Source organism: Nerophis ophidion, linkage group LG28 (assembly GCF_033978795.1).
Source record: "Nerophis ophidion isolate RoL-2023_Sa linkage group LG28, RoL_Noph_v1.0, whole genome shotgun sequence".
Taxonomy (NCBI): domain Eukaryota; kingdom Metazoa; phylum Chordata; class Actinopteri; order Syngnathiformes; family Syngnathidae; genus Nerophis; species Nerophis ophidion.
In genome coordinates this window covers 19,426,181-19,434,132 of record NC_084638.1, presented here as the reverse complement: position 1 = coordinate 19,434,132, position 7,952 = coordinate 19,426,181, and the positions used below count along the sequence as shown (strand labels likewise).

At 41.3% G+C, this 7,952-nt stretch overlaps 3 non-coding genes across 3 annotated transcripts; 1 reads left to right on the top strand and 2 right to left on the bottom strand.

The window, feature by feature from the left end:
• Positions 1-239: 239 nt before the first annotated feature.
• Positions 240-311, bottom strand: trnad-guc (transfer RNA aspartic acid (anticodon GUC)). The gene has a single exon. It is a non-coding gene; the product is annotated as a tRNA-Asp (tRNA).
• A 139-nt stretch (positions 312-450) lies between these two features.
• trnal-uag (transfer RNA leucine (anticodon UAG)) lies at positions 451-532 on the top strand. Its single transcript has one exon. It is a non-coding gene; the product is annotated as a tRNA-Leu (tRNA).
• A 6,620-nt stretch (positions 533-7,152) lies between these two features.
• On the bottom strand, positions 7,153-7,225 carry trnak-uuu (transfer RNA lysine (anticodon UUU)). The gene has a single exon. It is a non-coding gene; the product is annotated as a tRNA-Lys (tRNA).
• Positions 7,226-7,952: the final 727 nt, after the last annotated feature.

Below are 7,952 nucleotides of genomic sequence, written 5' to 3'. Positions count from 1 at the left end.
ACTTGACTTGCACGTGGGTTGACTTTTCCAAATGGAGGAGGAGGGAACATACACCTGCACTGACGAACATAAACAGCCACAGGAGGACAGTGTGCAGCCCTTTGAGACACCTGTGATTTAGGGCTATATAAATAAACATTGATTGATTAATTGATACAATTTTCAGAGAGGGATACTGTGGTCACTGCTCAAGGTTAAAGAAGATTTTTACTAATGAAAATAAGAGGAACCAAAATTTCCTCCCCGTCAGGGAATCGAACCCTGGTCTTCCGCGTGACAGGCGGAGATACTGTCCACTATACTAACGAGGACTGTATTTAACAGTGTTTTCTAAACGTCAAGCAAACAATCCAAGCCTATCCCTGCCACGCCACAACCAAAGTGATGCCATGTCATACGTTTTCCGTCTCATAATGCTGATAAATTGATAATCTAAAACACATTTAAGGCGGTTGTGTGGCCGAGTGGTCTAAGGTGCTGGATTTAGGCTTTAGTCTTTCAGGAGGTGTGGGTTCAAATCCCGCCACAGCCATTTCCGTTCTGGTAACCCACTTGTTTCTTTCCTGACCTAAGCAATTTGATCTAGCTTGGTCCTCATTTGGAATGCTCTGGAAAACTTGTGGAAATCAGGCCAAAACATTAGCTTGAGAGTTCTTTACGTTAGGAATGTGATCAAAAAGTACACAACCCGGGGTGAGGATGTGTGCAGCAGTCCAAATACAACATAAAATGAGTGAAAGTGTAAATATGCCTTGTCTTATCAACCTAAATCATTTTTTTACGTATGCAGATTACAAAGGCTTTTGGTCTGACTTTCCCACACAGTTATAAGGACGAAGCCCCGGGATAGTGAAAAAGGTAGACTTTCCAAAAGTGAAGCGGATTCAGAAAGGTCCATGGCATCTGTGCCAGAAACAAAAATGCAAAAATGTATTCATCTTCAACATCAAATATTTAATATAGCAAAGGACAGTTTTGTTTCATTGACTTGGTATGGTTATAAGGTGGATATGTATGTTTTTGTCAACCTGTCTTCTGAAAATCTGCACCCCTACCGTAAACATTCAGGCCACTTGTATTTGTTCCTGTATTCGGATCACACCACAGTGACGTATCGCTGGTCGGCACGGAGCGACTTGCTGGAGGGAGATGGCCTGTCTGGTGACATTGTGTGGAAACAACAACCTCAACCTCAACACAGACTACACCAAGGAGTCAAAAGAGGACATAAGAAAGGAACGTCTGTTCGCTCTTGTTAGAGTTGTATACTTTTTCCAAGTCCAAGTAGGAGTTTCCTAAGACACAAAAGTTCCTGCTCAAAGACTTTTGCAAAACACATTTCTGACTTTGTGCAACTGACATGGTGTGGGGGCTTCGTGCATCTGTCAAAAAGCCAGGCAGAAGGCAAGTGTCTGGGCAAGTTGTCATTTCCCTGGTGGTCTAGTGGCTAAGAGTCGGTGTTTTCACCGTCGCGTCCCGGGTTCAATTCCCGGTCAGGGGATCACTGTCTACCATGTCTGGAAGCAGTTAATTTATAATTTATTTCCCATCTCATGTTTATGCTCATTGGATGCAAAGCATTAACATTGACGTTTTCAAAAAGGCAACAGGACAATTGTTTAACTGTTTTTCGGCGTGAAGTCTGCACACTTGGTGTTCTTATCATGACTTGAAAACGAACAGTGTAAGTTGAACCTCGCAGATTCCTTTCACCTTAAACACTCAAGATAGAGGATTGATTCGATCTATAAGCCTCTGGAATATGTGGGCAGCACGCTCTGCTGCACCACTCTGCTAACTGCATATGCTCCCTAGCTTTATGGAGACATAGAGTTAAATACCGTCGCTTAGGGACAAGCAGTAGAAAATGGACGGATGGATGTTTTCCTGGTGAGAAACTTGTCTGTTTTCTGAGACGAAAATAATTTGTCCTTGTCAAATAGTACTAATGCACTCCAAAGTAGAGGCGTTTGTTTCTTTTGCAGAACTGAACTTCCAACAGCAGAGGTACCGACATCGTGGACTTAAAAAGATTAAATGCTGACAAATGTGTCAGTAAGAAAAGGTTCAAATCCCATCTAATCGTTTGCATATATTCTTGGTTTCAAATTAATCCGCAATACTGAATTTGAGTCACTGACTCTAATAAACATTTTTTCCTTTTTGAAAACTTGTTAGCATCCTAATTTCGAGGAATGCAACATACGGTAGTTAAGTACTATGATATCTGTAGGACTGTGCAGTATATCCAGGTCCACGCATCACAATTTTCAGAGGGGATACTGTCGTCACTGCTCAAGGTTGAACAATCAATCAATCAACCACTGTATCTTTTGTTACTCTAGTGCAGGGGTCACCAACGCAGCGCCAGGTAGCCCGCAAGGACCAGATGGCCGCTTTTTTTTTGTTTTTGTTTTTTAATTATTATTATTATTATTATTTTTTCTTTCTTTTATTAATTTATTAATCATTCCAACAAAACAATGCACAACGGTACCACAACAATGCAATTCAATTCCAAAACCAAACCCAACCCAGCAACATTCAGAACAGCAATTAAGAAACAGAGCAATTGAGGACATACAAACATGACACGGTACAATCTAAAAGTAGTGGAACAAAAATGAATATTATCAATATTAGTAACAATTTTAAAAGAGCAGTGATTAAAAATCCCTCATTGATATTATCATTAAAAACATTTGCACAAAAAATTAACAATAGTGTCACAGTGGTGTCACAGTGACTTACACTTGCATCGCATCCCATAAGCTTGACAGCACACTGTGTCCAATATTTTACACAAAGATATAATAAGTCATATTTTGGTTCATTTAATGGTTCATTTTGGTTCATTTAGTTTACATTTTTTTCGTGTCGTCTCCTCTTTTAAACCGTTCAATTAAGTGTTTTTTTCAACATTTATTCTCTACAAAAAACCTTCCGTAAAAGGAAAAAAAATGTATGACAGAATGGCCGACAGAAATATCAATTTGTATATATATATATATATATATATATATATATATATATATATATATATATATATATATATATATATTTTATTTTTTATTTTATTTAGCTATTCTTGTTTAAATCACACTTTGCTCGGTTGGTAGAGTGGCCGTGCCAGCAACTTGAGGGTTGCAGGTTCGATTCCCGCTTCCGCCATCCTAGTCACTGCCGTTGTGTCCCTGGGCAAGACACTTTACCCGCCTGCTCCCAGTGCCACCCACAATGGTTTAAATGTATCTTACATATTGGGTTTCACTATGTAAAGCGCTTTGAGTCAGTAGAGAAAAGCACTATATAAATATAATTCACTTCACTTCACATGTAGCTTACAAATGACCATGTATATATATATATATATATATATATATATATACATATATATATATATATATATATATATATATATATATGGATATATATATATACATACATATATATATATATATATATATATATATATATATATCCATATATATATATATATATATATATATATATATATATATATATATATATATATATATATATATATATATAAACACCTGTAAATGTAAAGCGGAAAACCGGTAGCCCTTCGCATCAATCAGTACCCAATAAGTAGCTCTTGGTTTCAAAAAGTTTGGTGACCCCTGCTCTAGTGTATCATGTATAGATTTTGGGCTTCTGTCGAGTGGGGGAGCAACTCTTCACTCTGCCACTCATTCACAGACTTTCAAGCTGCTTTAACTAAAACTTGTGACCCGGTGTCCTCCAGCAGAGAAGGCACAAGAGCTAAACAATTTAAAGCAGGGTAGCGGCTCTGTGTGCGACTACGCCATCCGCTTCCGCACGCTAGCAGCAGAAAGCGGGTGGGAAGACAGGACCCTCTATGAAGTCTTTCTGAAGGGACTCAGAGCTTCCAATCAGGACCTCCTTGTTTCCTTAGACCTAAATGGTAAATGGGTTGTACTTGTATAGCGCTTTTCTACCCTTTTTTAAGGAGTTCAAAGCGCTTTGACAGTATTTCCCTTTTGCCCATTCACTCACACATTCACACACTGACAGTGGGAGCTGCCATGCAAGGCGCTCACCAGGACCCATCAGGAGCAAGGGTGAAGTGTCTTACCCAAGGACACAACGGACGTGACTAGGATGGTAAAAGGTGCGGATTGAACCACTAACCCTCAGATTGCTGGCACGGCCACTCTACCAACTTTGCCATGCCGTCCCCAACCTACCAGACAACCTAGATGCCCTCATCGCACTCGCCATCCGGATGGACAACCGACTAGTCCAGCTCAAACGACAGCGAGGAGGAGGACTGGCTGCGGCAGGAAGAACCACCCATCCTTTTTTCGCACCTAGCGGGGCGACCACTCAGCGTTCACCCCCGGAGGTATGTCCTCACCTCCGCACTGACCTGGACGAGGGGCCTATGCAGCTAGGGAGAGCCCGACTGACCCCAGAGGAGCGACGCAAGCGGCTGATGGAGGGGAGATGTTTTTACTGTGGAGAGAGCGGCCATCTTGTCATTTCGTGTCCAACCAAGGTATCCCAGGTGGCGAGTCACGTTCCGGCGGTACCACAGATGCCACGCACTCGCACTAAGGTCACGATAACGCATCTCACGGCCACAAAACTAGAGTGTAATAGACTCTGGGGAAGACGAGAGTCTGATGGACTGGGGTTTAGCTAAGAGACAAGGACTCAAGTCAGAACCGCTGGCTAAACCCATTAGGGCGAGGTCTTTCAACGGTAAGAAGCTTTTCACTATCTCACACATCAGTTAACCTGTCCAAATAAACATTGACTGCCATCAGGAAAAGATTTGTCCGTACTTAATTACTTCACCCTCCCATTCTCTGATCTTGGGGCAACCATGGCTGTACCAGCATAATCCTTGGGTTAACTGGAAAACAGGGAAGATCAGTGAATGGGGAAGGGAATGCACCAAGAACTGTGTTTTTTTTCCACTGTCCAGGGAAAACGTGTCAAGGAAAATAATTTTTTTTCTGCCAATCCTGCCACAGACTCTAAATTTCCGGACCTGAAGTCTGTTCCTTCTTGTTATCACCACCTGCGACGAGTCTTCAGCAAGACAAAAGCTCTGTCACATCCGCCCCATCAATCCTACGACTGTGCCATCGACCTGCTTCCCGGTGCCACTATTCCCAAGGGGCGTCTGTACTCCGTCTCTGCTCCAGAAAGGGCTGCCATGAACGATTACATATCGGCATCACAAGAAGCTGGCTTGATTCGCCCGTCATCATCGCCAGCAGGAGCAAGGTACTTCTTTGCGAAGAGGAAAGATGGGTCGTTAAAACCCTGCATTAATTACAGCCCACTGAATGACATTACCATCAAGAACCGTTACCCTCTTCCCCTCACGTCTTCTGTCTTCAACCATCTCCAACAGGTCAAAATATTCACCAAACTGGATCAACGCAACGCTTTGCATCTGGTTCAAATTAGAGAGGGAGACGAGTAGAAGAGCGGCCACTATGAATACAGGGTCATGCCCTTTGGACTCACCAATGCTCCTGCCGTGTTCCAAGCCATTATCAATGAAGTTCTAAGAAACTTCCTGGACCATTTTGTGAATGTCTACCATGACGATATATTGATTTATTCACCTGACAGTGACACTCACCAAGTCCATGTTACTCAGGTTTTAAAGAGACTCTTGGACAATGACTTGTATGTTAACACCACCACAACAGCTATATGAATATTTGGAATGAAGGGAGAGGTTTAGAATAAAATGTAAGCCACTTTAATGACTGACAAGCCATGCCAGCATGAATCCTGCTTGTATAAGGAGCGAATCTAGGACAAACTGAACAATCCAGTTGTAAATCCATTTCATGACATGCGAATACAATGACCTGGATGAAGGAGGACGTCCATTGATTTTATTTGTTAGATGAGACAGAAATGTTCCCATAACATTAGGTATTAGCAAACTGAATGAGATTCAGTTCCATGATGTCGTTCAAACAGAACGTCGCTTTAATAGATCGTTTAACATTAGACATCAGGGTAGCAAACACATTATCAATCAGGGAGGGTGAGTACAGCCGTGATTGTATAGTGGTTAGTACTTTGTGTTGTGGCCGCAGCAACCCCGGTTCAAATCCCGGTCATGGCACTTTACCCTTTAAACTGCCTTTTTTTTAAGCATAGTTCTTTTACACCTGAAGACTTAATTATTAGCCCCATAAGAACTTTTGAAAATTTCTGAAAAATCTGCCGAATGTTTGCAATCATCATAAAATTCTCAGTAGTAAAACATTCTTCAGAAGCATTTTGGTACAATTTTTAGAGACCCTGAAATGCTCAGTCATGGAGTGTAAGATATTCTTTAGACTAGGCTTTGAGACCCCTTGGAAAGGCCTGCTTCCACCCCTCAAAAGTCACCAATAGGGCAGACCTTGGTTACATTTGGATATGTGAACCCAAAACTCATTCATATAGCTGAAATAGCTCATTTAGGAGAGCGTCAGACCGAAGATCTGAAGGTCCCTGGTTTGATCCTGGGTTTCAGCACAACTCTGTGAGCTTCTCAATCAATTTTTTATTACTAATAAGCCTTCTGTGGCTCTTACAATATTGAAATGGTCTCCCTGACCTGCCAGCCTTGCTGGTGGAATCCTAGCAACAGTTGTTACAAACCTTTCCTCCATTTTCAATTTGGACAACCGTTACGTGGTTTAACAGTGTATCGTTACTTAAGCCAATGTTTGGTCTTTAACTGACCCTTACATTGGGCTGTTTCAAACACAAATTTGTTGCCTTAGGGGTATTTCTTGGACTGTATAACTTGAAACTGAGAGTAATAAAGCTGAGCTCAGTGTGATGTGAGGGTGCATCCAACACACCTACAGCAAAAGATTAACCACAACTTTCATACAGATACACTGTCTAACAATTTATGTTTAAGGTATTGAGGTTAAACCTTCAGATGATCACATTTTAACGCTCTTCCACCAGAGCTCAAGTGGATGTGAGGGATGTTTTTGGATTTCAGTTTTTCAAATGAAATAGAGAAAAAACAATCGCTGTTGAAAACTATAAATACAGTTGAAATAAAGGTTAAAATGACTGCTGCAGTGTGGCAAAAGGATTTCTTTGGAGAAATGTAAAGAGGTTAGCATCAGTTGCCTGAACAGGGACTTTAACCCTGGACCCTCGGATTAAAAGTCTGATGCTCTGCCGACTGAGCTACCCAGGCCCTTCTCAATGCTGATTTGCCCAACATCTGAGAGAACAGCAATATTGTCAATCTCAGGTGAAGGTGAATTATTCAGCATGTTCAGTGACAAGCTGGGAACTGTCAAAGCTAAAGCTCGTCAATTGCTTGAATCCAAAGCTCATTTTTGACAGCTATGCCAGTTTTACATCGTCATCAACAAAGAAGGTTTTGATCGAAAAAGAAGCTCCTCACCCGAAGTTGCCACTCTGAGTTGGATTAGACTTAGATTTCCTTTTTATTGTCATTCAAATTTGAACTTTACAGTACAAATAAGAACGAAATTTCGTTGCATTAGCTCTTGGTAGTGCAGGATAAAAGAAAAAGCAATAGGGTGCAGATATAAATAAATAGATTACTGTACAGATAAATACATTGCACTTTTTCATATGCATCCAGGTTTATGGATGTATGTTATATTGTCTTTTTTATTCCAGCGAGTTAATCTATTTTTGGGGGGGTTGAGGGGATAATTTAATTATGATGCGTTCAAGAGTCTTACGGCCTGAGGGAAGAAGCTGTTACAGAACCTGGAGGTTCTGCTACGGAGGATGCGGAAACTCTTCCTAGAGACCAGCAGTAAAAAAAAACAGTATTTGGTGGGGGTGGGAGGAGTCTTTGCAGATTTTCTGAGTCCTGGTCAGGCAGCAGCTTTTTGCGATCTCCTGGATAAGAGGAAGAGGAGTCCTGATAATCTTTTCCCTCGTCC